Raw genomic sequence first — 19117 nt, 5'->3', positions numbered from 1 at the left:
TTATTTCTCTTGACATTTTCTGAGCAGCTTAGATGAAGTTCTTTGCTACAGACAAGCAGTTAAAAAGTTTTACATGAGTAAGGGGATAATATAGGGTTCAGACATAGTGTTTTCTGTACCAGATCAAAAAAAATGAATGTTCTAGTGTCATGCTTTTGGACTGCAGTTCTCTAACGCATAAACAAAGAACGTAAATTTGACCTGGATACTCTTCAGTTGATGGTATAGATGATGGCCAGACACAGGAAGACTCAGTTTAGTAAACAGATCGTGTTGTTAGTGTACCTCTGATCTGAACAAAGGCATAGTTGTAGAGTACAAATACATTTATTTGGAGAATGTGCCTCTAAATAAATGAGGTTTCATTCAAATTATGAATCTAAGGATGGATAGCATTAGCTAAAAATATAATTCTCCTAGAAATGAGTGCTTTGTAATGAATAGCATTCAAGATGATGATTGTCCATTTGGATTCTCAGTACTGTGGACTTGCTGGAATTTTATTTCTCAGAAGAAAGAAATTAATTAAAATCAGTTCATTCCTCCTTTGCAGTCATACATATGAAACAATTTCAAAGGATATCAGATAAAAATTGTTTCCATAGTAAAAGGTTCTAAGGTGTTTGTAGAATGATGAAAGGAACTTAGCAACAAGTTGTTTTGAATATTTAAAACAATCCAAACTTTGAGTTTGGTTATTGCACAACAATTTCACCTTTTCTTCATCTTGCCTAATGGAACCGAAGCCATAATTTGCAATGATAAGGTGAATGATTGGAGTTTAAAGAAACTTTTCTGAATGAATTTTGAAGGTAAGTCTTATCTACTTAGTTCTTGAGGCAATGGACTTTCAAGCTGTTATTCCTACATTTTAAAATGTTGATGTATTTTTCAGGTTTGGATAAGGGGGAAAAGTAGCCTTCAGCCATGGAGTGCTAGCTTTTCTGGGAGATGAACTGAGAAACAGCAGGTCTCAGTATCACATTTGTTTATTATGCACTGTGGATCATATTGCTGTTCACTCATCTGTTTTCGTTTTTTTTTTTAAAGGCATTTAATTAACTATCTTTAGAAATACAAAGGAGAATAACTGCTTTGTATTTTGAGGGTCACTGAGACAACTCCCCTAATTTTGCTTCAGCACCTAATACTTTGTACGCTATGAAGAAGAGTTTCTGTGCCCAAACTCCAGGTTATGTTACTGTACTTCTTCAGCAGAGCAAGTATCCAGCAGGAAATGCTGATTGCTTGTGTGCCATCCTCAACAGAATCTGCTGTTGTTTTCCAGCATGTTTTTACTGTTCATGAAATCATTCATGCACTTAACTTTAAAAGGCTGCCTTGTTTATTTCAAAGAAATCTAGGAAGGTCATAAAATATAACTCTTACCTTTTTCATCATGGGCTAATTTTCCTATTAATAGAGAGATTTCATAGCGGAAGACCAGTGCAGTCTGCAAAGCTTCTTTTTTGTTCTTTCTCATATGTAAAGAGGTATATATATCAGTATTCAAACAGCATATCCAGAGACACCAAATATGCTGCTATTAAATAGTGAAAATTAGTGATCATAAAGTGAAACCGTGTACTTAGATATACTTAACATGAGTCATATAGCTGGCATTGGTACTGAATCGAGTGCAATATTACTGTGAAGTGATTGATATGTTGCTTTTATAACAACATAACAGCTGAAGTGATTTTTCAACATCATTTGGAAATGGATAGCAACTTTATTTTCAGTTGTCATAATATTCCACTTTAAAATAAATGTATCACCCAATAATGATAAATTTGTACTCTATTTTTGAGTCAAGTTGGTATTTTTGTATTGCTTGTTCTCTGAGATCCATCATAAAACTGAAGTTTTACTTGCCTTTTGCTTTTTTTAATTTGGGCAGTCTTTTGCACTGTGCAGTGCAGTTTGCTGGTCACTAGGAATGGTGTGTAAGAGTAGCTAATGCCACGTTTTACTGGGTGCCTAACTTCTAACAGTATATTTGGGGTTTTATTGAGTTATAGTATGACCAACAACCACTAGCTGTAAATCAGTAAACATTAAATAAAATGTAGAGACTTCAGTTTTGAACTCCCTCTAAAATGTTACCCAAGGTATTTGACTAGTATCCTTCTAAAATGGAGAGCAGACAAATGAGTGCAGAAGATGTTTATGACCAGCACATCAACAATTTCTTCATTCAATCAACACTGACAATTTTTTAATGATGCCTTTCTTAGATCTTTCTACACACTCCAGAGAAACCAATATAATTGTTGTTTTGGAAGTTAGGTCTTCAACTTGATCTTGTGAGCAGAGGGCAACTAAATATTTAGGAAGAAAAGTCAAGGTTGTCAAGACCAGGATGCAGAGAACAGCATTGTAGTTTTTCTGGATAGCCTGGCAGGATCGAATGCAGCTACCATGGACAGTGTATCTTCAGAGATTGTGCATACACTTCTCCACACCAAAAAAATCGAGAATTTAGGAATTGTCATTCTCCCCCAGGTAGTATCTGTTTCCTGTGACTTTCTTTTCCCCCAACTGTATGTGTTTAAGTTATAGCAGTTCAATGGTAGACATTTGGATGATGTGAAAAGACAGGGTTTTTACTTTTCCTGCTCCCAGATCTATTTTAATTTTTTAAGTCCACAGTCCATTTTTACAACTCTTCTTACACCTCTAAAGGCTGAAGTTTTTGAAAAACAGTGTTCTTCATGTGACGTTTCATTCCTATTTCCTGATTCCAGAGGGAAAGAAATGTAACATAACAGACTCCTTTTACGCTGAAGAAAAAATTTTATGTACATCTTAAACATTTGTTTCTATTTTCATGATATAATTGAAATGTATGAATACAAAATGCGTTTGTCATCTTTTAAATTTGTTCAAATGTCAGTAAAGCAGTAAATATTTGATTCTATTTTCTGGCAGACTGGGGGCAGACAGTAGCTTCCTTCTAATTAGTAAAAGCCCTCCTACAGAACTGTAAAAGGTATCTCAGTCTTTATCAGCTTTTAATTTTATATTATGGAGGTGACAATGGCCCACATCCTCATTAGCCTTCTGCTTGCTTGCTTAGAAGCATCTCTCAGCTCATATTCTTTTCAGTTTTGTCTGAGCAATAATGCCCTTTTTTCTACAAAAACATTTCTTGTGCTTTTTTTCACACTTGGTGTTTGTAGCAATTTTTGTCTCATAAATTCTCATAACTTTGTAATAAGCCTCATTTTTCCTCCCAGCATTTGGTTTTGTTGGGGTTTTTACACCTACACTGCAAACATTGAGGAGTTTTATGTGGTGTTTCATGGGCACAAGTGTTAGAATTTATACAATGATTTCTGTTTTCTTTGTGCACATGTTAGACGTTAGGGTTTTGACTTACTGCTTCATATACTACTATGTAGCAGTAGCAGAGCACAATGGCAAGTATAGTTTGCATTCTAGTCTTAGAGTCAGGGAAAATATTTGGGTACTTTTGCCTAAGGAAAAACAAATTCTCCAAATCATATACTGATTTCTTAAGACTACTGATTAAGTGAAACATCCTAATACAGAAATTCAGTCTTGAATGGTGGAGCTAAGTTATACTGTATTAACTTTATCTCTAAAAAAAGGACTGAGAAGTTGTAAATATAGTGTTGCACAAGACCCTAATACTCTGGCAGTTTTAGAGAGAGATTTAGAACTGTTTGCTTTTTGAGAGGAATAATATTGTGACAGCTGTGCTTAAACATGTTTTATGTGCTTAAAAATTCTTAAGGCAGAGTTAGAGGGGGGAAAAATCAAAACCAGCAGTTGGACATTAGTTCAGAGGAAGCTGAGACATCTCTTTGAAGCTGTATAGATATAAATCAAATACTGTCATAGAACAAGACACTTTCAGGTTTCCTGTAATTATATGCAAATTCTAAATTTATTAGTTTTATTTTTCTAAGAGTGGACAGACTTTGCGTATGCAGGCTTGCATACGTGTGGTGCCTTGAAGCCTTTCAAGTGTTTGTGTATCCAATGAATTGTATTCAAATGTCACTTTGCACCCCAACTCCCTCATGACAAAACGAGCAGCATATAAATATCTTGTACTTCATCAGTATTTGCAGCTGTCCTTAAAGTGACAATGTAAGAGTAATTGATGAGCATTTGTCTCTCATTAATTCCTCTTTTTCTCTTGGGGTGGGACTGTCTCATTAATAGAAACAACAAAAAAATGTAATCACTTGCTATAAATGTTCAATATTTCAGGATTGTGTACTAAAAACTTAGTGTCTGCTTCCTCTGTATTAATTTTCAGTATTTTTTTTACTTTCTAACTGAGTCTTGAAAAGCAGTATCACAGCCAATGTTTTTGCAGAAAAGAGACTCCTGAAACTGGTATCACCCCTCAATAATTGGTGTGAAGACCTGGTAATTGCTTTATTTTGTAGATAACTTCCCACACAGGGAGTTTAAATTCTGTCTACCATTGAGCCTGAGAAGCTGCTTTGTCCATTAGGGCTTTTCATTTAAGTTTGTAATGCCACTTCATATTCAAAGACCAGTGGTGAGTCTTAAGCACTATCCAGAGAGTTGAAATGAAAGGAATGAACTACAGAACTTGCAAACCTTAGAGAAATAATTTTCTCCACCCTTTCACTGAAAAACATAATCACCCAGTGTTCATATTATCATAAAAATCCTGATTTCTAGACTATTTTTGTAATTCAGTCATTACCCAAGCAATTTACAAGTGCTGTGGTTTGAATGGAATACCCAGGGATCAGGAGTGAAGAAGGTGCCTTTTCTTCTCTGCTGATTATCAGATGCACAGAATAGAAAATAGAGAGCATGTTTGAAACCCCATGCCTTCAGATAGCAAAATAATTAATCTCTGTTCTGACTCTTCTTGTGTAAGTCTTGGGCTGTTTTCCTCATTTTGCCTAGTTCATCTGTAGGATCACTAGTGCATTTGTATTGTAGGTGGGGATATTGCCAAGTCATCTGTTGCTGGGATGGTAAATGGTTTCTTTGGCAGTTTTGTGACTTCTTGCTTGCAGCCATGTGGGAAGGTAGGACTGCCCACGGTGTCTGTGGAAAACAGAGCATCTTGTAGTGAAAATGCAGTTTCTTTCTGCATCGTTCCATGTAGTAAATCATAGCGTGGCTTGTAGGATAAGGTGAGCCTTGATTTATGGCCTGAAGCTATGGTACCTCTTAGATCTGCAGGCATCCAAAGTCCTGTGAAGATCCAATAGTTGCTTTTGATGCAACTCCCTAATTTCTGTGAAGTCTTGCTAGTTTTAGTATGAAATAGCTGAAATGCATCTGTAAGAACCATTCTTAAATATAAGACAATCCTGTTTCCTTACACAATGTAGAAATTTTCTTCTACCTGTCACCTACAGCTGGACTGTGCAAATTAGACAAACTTTTCAGAATACTTGAAAATGTGAGTCAACAAACCTGGAAGAACAGATTCAGCAAGGCCATCAGAGCAAATCTAAAATACACTGATTCAAGTAACTATACACCAGATGATTGTGAGGAATCTATATAGAACTATTGTCCAGGTAAACTAATTTTTTTCTACATAATTATAATATCTGCTGGAATAAATGATTTATTATCAATTATAATAGCATTATTATATAATTATGAATAATAATAATATTATAATTAATTTCCAGAAAAAAATTATAAGAAAATTTCAATTATTTCTCTTGGATACTCCTTTGGAAAAGCTTGAACAGTGCCACTGTTTGGGGTTTTTTTTCTTTATTGTGATACATGAACATACAATGCTATGAACATAGAATATTGTTTTTAGTGTTCAGATCAGGAAAAAATGCCACATAGATACTGGCGGAAATTATGTTAAGCACAAAAATATGTTCTGTTGCTTTTATTAAATGCTGTGAATTTTTTTCCTTTCCTTTAGACTCACTCACCTTGATATGGTTGTGAAAGTAAGAAACAAGGGTAAGTGGGCTAGAGAAACTAAGTCAGGGTAGCACCCTTCCTGGATGCCCTTAAAGATATAGTAAACATAATTGGTAGTTCAGTGGCAATTGTGTGGTAGTATGTCACATTTTATTTAATGACCATCTTTTTCTTCATGCTGAAGGAAATCATACAAAAGAAGTTTCAACAATTAATATTTTGCATTTAGTTGATGATAATCAGTTCATTACATATGTATATAGACATAGGAATGTGTATACATATACGTTTGTTCGAAAGCATATTGTGCATAGAAACTTGGCTATGTATTTTTTTTCCAGTACCCTTTTGAAATAGGTTGGCATTTTCTTCTTCTGAGGGTAAATGCTGTGTACTGTGCTAAGAGTAACGCTTAGCTTTTTGTAGGCTCAAGTCTAGACACAGAAGGGCTAAATACAGGTTAACAGTTTTTATTTTTTGTTCTTTAAAGACAAAAGAAATAAAGGTGATTTCCTGAAGACTGTGTCTTTTCCACTGTTATATCTGAGATGCCAGATCTTCTTTCTGTGATCTTTTATTCATCATGAAAATACCCTGGAGCAGTCCGAATTTCTTCCTGTAGTCTCCAGGGTATCCTTGCTCTTTTGTTCTTTATCTGTCTTGGCCCTGAGTTGCCAGATGTGACAGCAGTTTTTGTGGCTGCTCTGAATGTGCTTCACAGGCTGGCCAAAGAGAAGGGGTAGGTGTGAAACACTCGACTGTTTTCTATCAGAACCCTGGCTAGCTTTATCTCGTATTTGGTTCTGGACACCTGATAGAATAATTTCAGCTTTTAAGCAAATTTCACACTGTAATTGTGATAATTACGGGACAGAGATAAGAGAGGACTGGGAGTGACAGACTAAGGAACTCATGCTGGTTTCCAATTGTTTGCATAAACTGCACATTGATATAATGTTCAATAAGCACAAGAGCAGTATCTGGTGGCCAATATGAATAACAGGCCTTTGAATCCAAAATTTGAATGTTCATGGGAAAAGATTGACTAAAATTTGTGAGGGGATGAGATGATGTGTTCATTTTCTGTCTATTTTGCAGTTTAAGCTTGGCAGACGTGTCATAAAAATAATATTTGCAGTTAATTCTTCTAAGTACTAATAGCAATTTGTATAAATTCAGTTGGTGAAGGTGTAAAATCTTAAGCAAGTAATGTTAAGGAGAAGACATTTTCTTTTTAAGGAGCTTGCATAAGTAATTAACATAGTTTTAATGAGTGTCTTTAATTTTTAGTGGTTTTGGTTTTCAAGTTCTTTGTACGTGTTTAATCTTCAAAAGACGATGTGACACCACTGACACTCTGGTGTGTGTTTTTTTCTCTAACTAGTGCAATTCTTTGGGCAGTATAAAGTCCTTTGTCTGCTTAGGCTATTTTGTCTTACATTAATTTCTGGGGTTTTGTCTCTGAGAGTCTCTATATAATTATCAATTAATATATGTAACTAGTTATTTGGTGTATCTATAGCAGATGAGTATAATTCATACTAGTTCCAGGTAAATTGAGAGTTTTTATCTGCATTATGGAAATGTGGTCTTTATCTTGAGTTTGTTCCTTCCACTTGTTCTTCCTTTCACTTCCTTTTTGTTCTTTCCACCTGTATAGTAGTCAAGATTTTCCAAGTTGAATATAGCATAGACATTTACATCCTCATACTGCCTCAGAATTGCACTACATTTCCAGGTTAAGGACGGAGCTGAAGAAGCCACAGGTTTTCAGCACTCTGGGAGGAATTAGTAGTTACCTATGCCTATAATAAACTTACGTAGTTTGAGTCAGTTTCTGTTTTACTCTGTTTGAGATGAAGTGGTAGGTACTAGAAGAATACCCCCTGTTCCTTCTCAAATTGTTACTTACCTCTAGATTATAATGAAAATGTTGGCATTAAAGATGAGAATCTTACCATCCTGCTTGGCCGAGCCATGGTGTTGTTGGGGAGGGAAGTGTTGTTCTCCAGTGCCATGGGGTGGATGATTCCCTTTGGAGGCTGGAGGGACCTTGTTCTTGGCTTCTCTGCAATATGAGGAGGGAGGCTCAGCCTGAAGAGATGCTCCCAGACCTTGTTTCTGAAGGCTGTGGTGCACAGAATCAGTCAGCAAGATGAGATTCAGACTGACATGATCAGAGAGCTGCAGTAATGGGGAGTAACCAGCAGCTAACTGGTGAATGTTCAGTTTTTAATTGAAAAATGTACAAAATTGGACATTTTGTGATGGTACATATTACTTCCTAACAAGACATAGCATTGTTTCATTCTTTAAAAAATGGCATTAATCTATAAAGAAGATGATAAAAAACATTCATAGGAGGGGAGATCAAATCACCATCTGAAGCCTTGCAGCTATGATCCCCTTTTCTGTTTACTCATTACTACTGAAGTACTGCTTTAACTCCCTAAATTTAGAGTATTAGGTTGAAGAGCTTCAGAGAAATTACCAAATGCTTTTGGAAGGCATGAGCTCTAGGCTGCAGGGCTGGAACACACAGTTGCCTAGATGATGTGCCAGTTTTGTGATGCTGTCCTTCGCTCTTGCTGCATAGTGAGACAGGGCAGGATGCTCTTCTACCATGGCATTTCATACTTTTTCTTAGAAAATACCAGTCTGGGCATCTGCAGTGTCAGGCTTCAGGTGGTTTGCTTTATTCTGATTTTTCTGGGAAGTCCTGGTATGATTTGTGTAGCCAGTTGCATTTTGTAAATTGTACAAGCGCTACTTTTCAAATGGAGCCCTTATTAAATATATTTAAAACAAAAATTCAGGAAATGTGTTTTAAAGAATCACATCTCTCCATCAGAGGTACTTACTTTTTCATATACATTGATGCCTTATCTAAAGACATTTTAGATTTTGCAGGAATTTCAAGGTGTTGTTTAATTGCCAGATGTCAGTGTGCACACATAATGTCGGTCTGTTTGTCTTTCTGCTGAGAACTGATGAGAGATAGTGTCAGACACTGATTCGTGGTTGTGTTGAATAGGCTTTCATTTCATGTATTTTTTGACCACCTTTTTTCAGAGCATAAGATAAAAGTGACAGAAAATTAGCCTTGCCCCATGTTTTTAAGTAGCCCTTTCTGCATTTTTAAATGGACTAACTTTTCCCTGGAGTATTTGAGAGATGTAAGCTGAACATGCCATCCTTTATGGGCACTGCTGAAACAGCTAGGTGGCAATGTTCTTCTTGTTTCTTATCCTTATACTAGTCCATGATTAAGATGTTTATTAATAAAGAGTAGTACCTTACAGATTTCATCAGAGAATGAAGTTAATTAAAGTAGTTTTTCAGAAATAATGATCACATAGAGGTTTGAGAAGGAATATGTCTATAAAACAGTTTGTAATTGTTACACATATCCTAGCTAAGATAAAGCTAGGAAATAAATCCGGATTTTTTTTCAACTGAAAATGTGTTTATTTCCTTCAGTTTAGTATTCTGATTGACTCATAGTTGTGAATTGGAAAGTGTTGGCATTATCTTACAGCTAATGCTTTACTGTCTCAATATAGCTTGACCATACAGCCAGGCAGCTCACTGGTGGTCTGGAATGCAGAAGAGCAAGTCATTATTGTGTGTTACCTGTTGTATTTCTTCATCTCAAGTTCCCCCAGGGACCTCTCTCATTCTGTTTGTGATAGAGGAAATGGCCGCAAGAGGAGACAGGAGTTGGGTTTGACTCTTTCATGTGTGCTGGCTGGGCTTTTGTGTAAATTTTTGTCCCCAGATGTCATCAGTTCAGGTTTTGGTAAAACTGGCTGCTGCTGAAAGCAATGTACAGCAGTGGTTCTTTCGCATTCTTGTAGATGTCATATTTTACAATGTGAGGATAGGATCCAAATCTTGTGTTGGGTTTGAAAGAATATGATATGTAAAGCTTTTGTGTATACTTACTGCAGCATAAAATAATTGAAACAATCTTTTCCATGAAGTAAATTTCCTGAAACCATGCTCAAAAAAACTTGTGTGGGTGAATTCTTTGCCTTTAGGAAAAGAATTTCATGTTAATGATTTTGTAGTGATTATAATAGAATGTGTGTAATATTCTGTTGTAGTGAGAATAGAGAAAGAAAGGGAATTGTTCAAAACCAAGTTATTTTCCTGTATTCTTCAGTTAAAGAACTTTTTCTGTTAAAAATATCAGCATGTTTTTTTTCTATTGTGCATCAGTTATTTGAACTGTTGTGACTATTAAAAAGAGCTGAGGCTTGTATTAAGATTCGGAAGTAGTTAAAATTGTGCTTTTTATTTCCAGTTTCTAAACTTCCCATATATTCTGAGTTACTGCCTCTAGTTACAAAAAGAGATGCTAAACCAGAACTTGAAATATTGGTTGAAACATGGGGAGAAATCTTTGTGCAGAGACAGGACATGAAACAGTCCTAATTCTTGCAAGAGGAACTAACAGGCAGGGTGCTGGAGCTCTGCAGGCGGTGCTGCTGCTCTCCCTGCCTGCAGATACCCACTCCCTGACTGGTGAGGAGTAGGTATTGCAGTGGTTCCAGTGCTTCTAGATGTTTCCTTTCTTTTGACCTGCACCATTTTGTTTGCTGGGAATTTTGAGATACAAAACCAGGTTTTTTTGCTATTTCAATTAAGTCAAAAGTTTCCAAACTATTAGAGTTAAAATGGAATTTTTTCTGAATTCTTGATATGAAACTGACTTTTTTTGGAACCATTCATATTAAAAATGTGATTTGTTGTATTGCTTTTTGGCTACTTCTCTTGAGAGTATCTGGTTTGGGACTTTTTTGCATTCGTGATGCAAACAGTGTTGATAACACACAGATGATTTTGCTGAATGATGCTTGCACAGTGCTAAACACCTTTCCTGCTCCTCATCCCACTGGAGTCCTGCTGTCCTGGGGATGCTGAACACCTGCCCATCCTTGGGGCATGGGGAATGAATTGCTTGTTTTGCTTTGCTTGTGCACACAGGTTTTGTTTTACGTATTAAACTGTCTTCATCTCAACCCATGCATTTTCATGCTTTTACCCTTCCAATTCTTATCCCACAGGAGAAGTCTGTGGGATCAGCTGTGCAGGGGCTGAGCTGCCCATGGGAGTTAACTCACAGCATTTGTTTTCTCTTGGGCTAATGGATTCTCTTTCTATTTATTTGTACTTATATATTAAATTAAGTCATCAACCAGCAAATTCAAGTTTTTTATGTTGAGACCAGATGATTAAAAGATGTGCAGGTTTAGTATTTTGCATTTCTGTAGAAGTGGTGGTTCTGATTGCAAGGTAGTTCCCTGGCTCCCATATGAAGTTTTAAATATATTCCAAGACTTTTGTATTAGGAACAGTCATTTTTTTTCATAGAGACAGATGCTGAAACTTACTTTCCATCACCCTTCCCTTTCCTTTAAGACAGAAGAATTTAGATATTTCTTCAGTTACAAAATTCACGTGTAATTTAAATTGAGCCTGCATTGTCTGGCTTATGAAAGCCATACTTACTTAGTATGACTTCTGCATTATTTTTGTCTCTTGCAGTAAAATGGATGGAAAATTCTAATTTCTTTCTGCTTTCAGATATAAAAAGATATCAGTCATTGTTTCAGTTTATCAGTATTGTTAGTAAAGACAAAGAGGATGGTGTGTATTAATACTGTATATAATTAAAAAGTATTGGGTGAGTATGAGCTTGTGTAATGAATTATAACCTATTATAGAATGCTTAGGGGAGTCAAAACATGAATATGCATTAGGAAGTTGTATATCAGTTTTCATTTAAAGAAATCTTAAATATGGCAAAGAGGAAAAAACAGTTGAGTCTCTCCTTACCTGCAGTAAACAGCTCTCAGTAGGTAGGTGCTTTAGAAGGAATTAAGGCTGTGATATGGTAGACTTGAGCATTTGGTCTTTGAGTGTGAGCAGTGGTCATAATTGTGCACAGTGTTGAGGATGGTTTTGAAAATGGTTAGATATGTCAGAAAAAATTCCTTTTAAGACATTCACTTACTATTATTTTGGGATTCCAGTATATGAAAGGAACGTGATTCCTCTGCACATAACACCATCCCTAGGTGAGACTTGGAATATTTAACTCTAATGAGAAATAATAAACAAAAAAGCACTTTGTGAAGATTTAATTAGTCTATTCAAATATTACTACTAAATTTATTTGTTTGTGATTAGAATTTTTTTCTGGGCTGGACAAAGAAATTACTGGAAAAGATGAGTTTGACTGTGTGTTATTTTTTTCTTTTGGGAAGGCCTGTATGTGTTTCTCCACAGTCATCTCCAATGATTTTTCCATTTTTTGTTTTCTTACATGGCCATATTGATTAGTTTCAAATGTTTTTTATTGTTGTTTGTAGAGTTCCAGCAGTTGAAACAGGTTTCAGTGACTGTGTATTGATTAATTCAGTCATCTATTTGGGCTTTATGGGATAGAAAAATTAGTGTAACACGTGTTCTACCTAGTATATTTCTATTTTAGACACTCTTGAAAATATGCCATTTTGAAAAACAAAGGGAGAGTTGTAGTTATGAATATTGGAATCTTTAAATGTGCCTTACATGTTTTACAGGTGGCCTATCCCAGTACACCACTCAGTGAATACATGTGAGATGTCTCCCAATGCAGTAGATCATTACCGTGATTGTTTGGGTGTCTGTAATAGCAGCAGTTCTTCAAAAATTGCTGTGTGTTCTTAATTATATTATATTAAGTTACTTGAATCCTTATAGATGTCATTTATCTGAATTTTGCATACATTAAATTTTGGAAGCAGTTGTGACTTGAAGGTATCTTGCAGAATAATAGGCCTAATGGGAGAGTATGTGTTTTGTTTTTGGCATTTTTGTGGGTTTGATCATTGTTTTGGATTTTGTATTGTTTTTAATCAGCAACTGCATAGAAGTTGGAAAATTCTTAGAATTATGTAGATTAAAATTATATGTTGGATGGCAGTTCTTGTTGTTTTATTGTTTCTTCAAAATAGCGGTACATCACAGTGCTGCTCTAAGTACACATTAATATTGTTACATTCAGCACATCAATAAAGAATACCCTTTGAAAATCACTGTATTATGCAGCTGAAGATTCAGGCTTCACTTTGATATTCTTGAAACTGTTTGGTAAGTGTATTCTCTCCCAGATGAGGAATCCAAGGGAGGAAAATAAGTGCCTCTTTTTCTTTCTTCTTCCACGTATTTGATTAGAGCAGTCAGTCCTATTAAGAAAAAAGAGATCTGGTTAGCTTATTCTGCTTTTCAGTCTGACAGTCAAAGGCTGTCATGGGGTTTTAAATTACCCAGAAACAAACTTCAGTGCAAATCTTTTTTTTGCCTTTTTTTTTTTTTAAATACTCTTCATTATCTCAATAGATAAAGAGTCTATATTGAAACACAGCTAATGTGCCTTTCAACAAAAAACAATTTATAATAAAGGTAAATTTTTGTGTGATTTCTCTCTGAATGCAATAATAGTAAATATGAAGGTGCACCGAAGTCCACCCTGTTTCTACTTCTATTCTTAGTAAGAAGAAGAGGATGGCACTGAGGATGTTTGCATTTTTATGTCATAACACTGTGCCCCTGAAACAATAAAGGATTTTTATGAAGAGCAACAAGGCAAGGTTTTTGATAGAGGTCGTACTAAAACAAACCTAAAAATGAGGCACAACTGAACTTGTACTCCTGGGACCACTGGGAGAGCATCTGTGTGCTGTTATGCCAGCATCATTGCTAGAAATACAGGTGTGGTGTGTGAAAAGTAATTTCTCAGTAACTTTCTGTAAAAGCAGGGAGAGCTGTGAGCAAATATGCTGTCAAGTATGTCATGGCAGAGTCATAGCACTTCTGGATATGTTTGGTTGATTCATCAGATGATCCAGTTGATAAACAGTGGATGGACAAAAAATATGTGTGTGGTAGGAGGAAGAATGTGCTCTCTTTGTTGGCTTGGTTGTGTATTTATAGCAAGATTATAAAATATTAAGCACATAAAATGGGAACATGCAAGGAGGTGAGATGAAATCAATTTCTTGCTTTATTTTGAGTGATTTGCACTAAATCCAGTCTTGAAGTCAGTTCACTTCAAGCTAGTGAATTTTCAGTCTACCAGGTAACTTCAGTTAAATTACAGGAAGTGAAATGTAAAGATACAGCAGAGAGTTTCCCACAATTAATTTTTTTTATTTTTTAAATTTTCCATTTTACTATGGAAAAACACAATGTATTTTGTTCCTTTTATATTTTTTCTATGATTCTGTGGGGGGAAGAAAAAAGATAGTTAGACAAATGTGTATTAGATCTGCTTTTACAAGTTTGCTACATTTGGTACCATTTGAGGTTTCAGTAGTAGGTTTCACAGCAACTTTGGAAACATCTCACATGTATTAATCTTTAAAATATTGGATCCAGCACCTTCTGTATGTCAGTATAAAATGATGGATTATCATTCTGTGCAGTAATTTCTGAGCGTATGTTATATAGAAGTTCTAGAGAGGAGAATGTTAACATGATGGGTACTTTTTCAGTTTGGATTTATTTCTGGATTTGTTTGCTTTTTAATTTCTAAGACAGAGATTGGAAAGTGCTAGGACTTGCTTTAAAACCTCGTCTCCAAAATACTTCTTACATTGCAACATTCTTTGAATCTTACAGTCCAATAATTGTGTGACCCTTAAATTTAGCTGTATTTGATTTCATATTCTTCTAAACCACAAATTGGAGCATTATGTCTTTCTTCATTAAATGTATATTTTGTCTAATTGATTTTAATTATGCTTAGGAGTAAATAACCTCAGGGTCTGTCTTAGTTTTAGAAGTTTGTTATTTATAGAAAGCTTGGAAGACAGGTCTCTGAGTATTTTAAGGAGATACTGTGCGATTTATTTATATATAACTGTTATTGTATGTTTCTTCTTGGCTAAATTTTTTTACTATATCTGAGTGCTTATGAAAATGAAGAGCTAATAGCATTAACAAGAGACTGGCAGAGTGTCTTCTGGATTCTCTTCTGCCAGTGGTATTCTGCCCAGGCCAACTTTCCCTGTGCCAATTGTAAGCTTCTCTTCGAGCACATGTTGCTAATCGTCCTGAACTGAGCCAAATTAAATGGTGTATTTTTAATGAGAAAAAGAGTTTGGATTCCTATCCATATGCTTCAACTGATGTCAAATCCTACTTCAAACAGATGCTGACCTCTATATTACAAAGGCATAAGGGCTAATTTTTCTTGAACAAATTTCCAGTTTTGGCCACCTATATGGAATCTTTTACATTTCCAAGGTTACAGATCACTATGACATACCTATTATGTTTGTCTTAGGATGTCTCAGGCTTAAAATTCCAAAACTTGGAACAGATGCTGTTGAAAATAATACAAAATTATTTGTAAAAAAATTTAATAATACTTTATAAAAAGTATTTATAAAATTATAAATAATATAAAATTATTTATAAAAAGTTCTTAGAATATTTTCACTTCCTTTATCTTTACCATTTTGTATTTCTGGTGGAGATTAATTATCAGGAAGATAATTGTGCTTTCTGCTTAAAAAAAAAAAATGCATGTGGTCTTTTTTTCTAGATACTTATCTTCCAGCTCTTAGCCAGCCATTGCCTATGCACCAGTCACAAATGGTTCAATCTGGCATTAGGAACTGGGGGAGCTGGTAGCACTAGCTGTTATCCACAGAAGGCTTTCTGTGCAGATGGCCATATCCTCTTTCTTCCACTCCTTTGAGTTAAAATGTGTAAATGTAAATCATGCATGGTTAGGATTATTCTTCAGCATGTCTGTAAGTAGCTCTTACGTATAAATCAGTTAAGAGCTTGAGACATTTATGTGGAAAGGATATATGGAAAAAAATCCTGTATTCTGTCATTTTTTTTTCCTTTAAGTTAAAAATACTATGTAAAACTGTGTGTACCTGTACAAAGTATGTCATAAAACAAGTGCAAAAGGCTAAATAGGTGATTGTGAATTATTTAGGGTGGTAGAACATCAGTCTTGTAACAAATAGTGTTTTAGTTCATATAAATTTCAGGTGTAAGCTTTTTTTTAAAGACCAAGTCTCCTTTTCTGAAAGCGCACATACGGCTAAGTCAGAGTTCACAGATAAAGATAGTACAACATAAGGGCTTTAGCTGGCTATGTTGATAGTAACAATAATATGGGTAAAGCCTGTCATACAGATCCCGTAACACTCCATAATCTGAGAAAACGTAGAAATCAAACTTGTAGAACTGAATTAGAGGTGTACGGGTATTAAAATCCTCTATTCCCTCCCATTTAAACACAGACCATCTGTTGTTTCCAGATGTACTGCTTCCTGCAGCAGTATACTGGGAATGCTGTTACACCATCAAGTCTTCCTTTTTTTTTTTTTCCTTTTTTTCTGGTTCTGTAGTGTCATTTGCAGAAGCTCCAGACCACCCACCGTTGGTGTTTCTTCCTTGAGTGACAGTACACTGTGGCATGGGATTCTACGTTACTCAATGGATAATTTGTAGTGTGGGTGGCAAAAATACCTTAAGTGTTGGTAATAATATTTTGAATGCTCCAGTGATACGTTTCAAACAGTGTATACTACAACACCTTAATCTGCTGCTGTCTGTAAAGCAGTGGGCTGTCACCTCCCTCAAGACCACTGCTTGCCTCATTAATATCGCTGGAACAAATTATCACTTCACAGCCCAGAAATCTTCTGTAGCACTAGCGGTGATTGATGTAACAAGGCTAAAAAATAATGATGAAATGCATGTTCCAGAAGACAGACTCAAATAGCAGTATCTTCATAGACAATTAAATTCAACAAAGGAGGAGTCTTTCTGTAATAATGTGCTTCCAAATGGCAAGATCACTATGATATTCTGTTGTTATTCCACATAAACTAGTTTTGTGTGCAGTAATTATCTGGGAAATCTAAGCATACAGGCATAAAATAGAAAACTAAGTTCTAGTAGGTTTTAAATCTGTGAGCAAAAGAAAGTGAAGTGAGAAACAATGACACTAAATATATCTAGCTTTCCTCTGAATTCATAGAATCATAAAGTGTCCTGGGTTAATTAAAATTAAGATCAAGGGATCTTAAAGATCAGCTGGTTTCAACTCACCCCTGACACAGACAGGGACACCTTTGACCAGGCCAGGTTGCTCAAGGCCCCATCTAGCCTGACCTTGAACACTTCCAGGAACATCTGCTACTTCTTTGGGCAGCCTGTTTCAGCGCCTCACCACCCTCTCAGCAAAGAATTTCTTCCTGAAATCTAATGTAAACTAGCTCTCAGTTTGAAGCTATTCCCTCTTGTCTTGTCACTGTGTATCCTTGTCCAAAGTTCCTCTCCACCTTTTTCGTAGGCTTCCTTCAAGTACTGGAGGACCACAATTAGGTCACTCTAAAGCCTCTTCACCAGGCTGAACCGTCCCAATTACAAACTTTATTGTATGTAGGTACTTGAGAATTTATTTAAGTAAATCATGTTGGTGCTTTTGAGTGTCTATTTTATAACAACCTATGTAGAGCTGATAACAGTTCAGCATCTAATATATAGATGAATTGTTATCAAATAATTAGGTGCTTTCATTGGCTTAAACTAATTTACTGGCTTCTGAATTGAAATGCAGTTGTAAGTAGTAAACCTTGTGGACCAAAGAGTTCTGATATTCCAAATGAGGTCAAAACCTAAACGCACTTATATAAGTAACTTTACAGGAATTCACAGGTTAGTCTTTGATAGCTGTACAATGGATTTTTTCTGTAATTTTGCCTCCTGTGATTTCACAGATTTCAGGGGAGCTGCTCACATAAGTGAGAACTGCAGGACTGGGCACTTTTCCTTCCTACTACTGGGATGGTTTTTTCTGTACAAGAAACATGACTTCTCTACTTCAATGTACCAGCATACCTTTACTATTAGACTCACTTTCAGCTCAGTTTGAAGCAGGCAGGAGAATGTTATTTAACTGGGGTTGCTTCTTACAGTACTTGGGCTTGTCTTGAAAATCAAGTGTCTCATTGCTGTCCCACAGTAGTGTCCCCCCTGTAGTGAAATCCAGGGTGCCTGTGAGACTACAGTGTGTTGTCTGATGAGGGAGCCTTTATATCTAGGACATCTCCACACTTGTGCCTTCTGAGAGCTCCTGGGAAGGAAATGACTATATGTGGATAGTCTGGTTGTATTCTGTGCAAATTTTTTTTTTTTTTTAATTTTACAGTCAAGCAGGCAATTCTGAGTAACTGCTTTAATCAACGTTTCTCAAATTTTAGTCTTTTTATGTGTGTGTTTTACAAAACTTACAGAAAACTGTCAATCTTCTTGATGGCAGTGCTAAAAGTATATTAATAGTTTTATTTTAAGATAGGCTTTACATCATGCTTTTCAGAATAATGTAATTTGTGCTAGGAAAGTTGTGGGTTGTGGGGGGAGAGGAAGAGCATTTGCTTGACCTGTTTCTAATTAAAATTCAGATTAGAAGTTTTATATTCTTATATTGACCATTTCAGCAGATGAAAGCTCTTTTTGTTACATAAACCAGTGGAGAATTTTGTGTTGTGGTTTCCACATGTAGATCAGCTTCTTCCCCAGCACCAGTGGACCCATACATATTAATTGAATTTCATTTCCCTGAGGTTTGACATTCTTTCCTTTAAAGTCTAGATAGAGCAGACTCTTACAAATGGATAAAAAATTTTAAGTTAAAAAAAAAACAACCAAAAGTTAGTGTATTAGAAATGTTGATGAATTCTCTTCTCTTTGACTTGATTTTGTAGAAAACAGAATGCAGTGGCAAGTAATGGTGTACAGAAAAATTATATTATCTTGAAATTTTCAACCTCAGTGTTGTGAAAACATTTCAATGCATGAGGTATTAAACACAAGATACAATGAACTCCAGAGGAGGAAAATGAACATAGTTGGGGTGAAATTTAAAATAGTTATTTTAATAATATGTATTGAAAGTGTTATTGTAAAAGCATTAATAAATGGCTAGACAGGACTTATTCAGAATGTTCATTTTGTGTCTGAGAACAGATCCATTTGTTTTGCTCCAATATACCATTACACACATTGACATGATGCCAGAAGTTTCAGTTTATCCTTTTATGGGTGTTAGTGCAGTTTGATAAAGAAACTCCACATAATTTTCAATAACTGGAATGGTGTAAAATCCAAAATTGCTACAAAG

At 35.5% G+C, this 19117-nt stretch overlaps 1 protein-coding gene and 1 long non-coding RNA gene across 6 annotated transcripts in view; one reads left to right on the top strand and one right to left on the bottom strand.

Annotated features, from left to right (window-relative positions):
* Positions 1-19117, top strand: part of TENM1 (teneurin transmembrane protein 1) — a 313366-nt gene that overhangs the window by 9877 nt on the left and 284372 nt on the right. The gene's annotated exons all lie outside the window — the stretch shown is intronic.
* LOC107203858 overlaps positions 12560-19117 on the bottom strand; it is an 86732-nt gene continuing 80174 nt past the window's right edge. Inside the window, exon 3 of the long non-coding RNA XR_001521388.2 lies at positions 12560-13151. This is a non-coding gene — a long non-coding RNA (uncharacterized LOC107203858). The remainder of the gene's footprint in view (positions 13152-19117) is intronic.

This window comes from Parus major, chromosome 4A, assembly GCF_001522545.3.
Source record: "Parus major isolate Abel chromosome 4A, Parus_major1.1, whole genome shotgun sequence".
Lineage (NCBI taxonomy): Eukaryota > Metazoa > Chordata > Aves > Passeriformes > Paridae > Parus > Parus major.
This window is presented reverse-complemented; position numbering and strand designations above follow the sequence as displayed.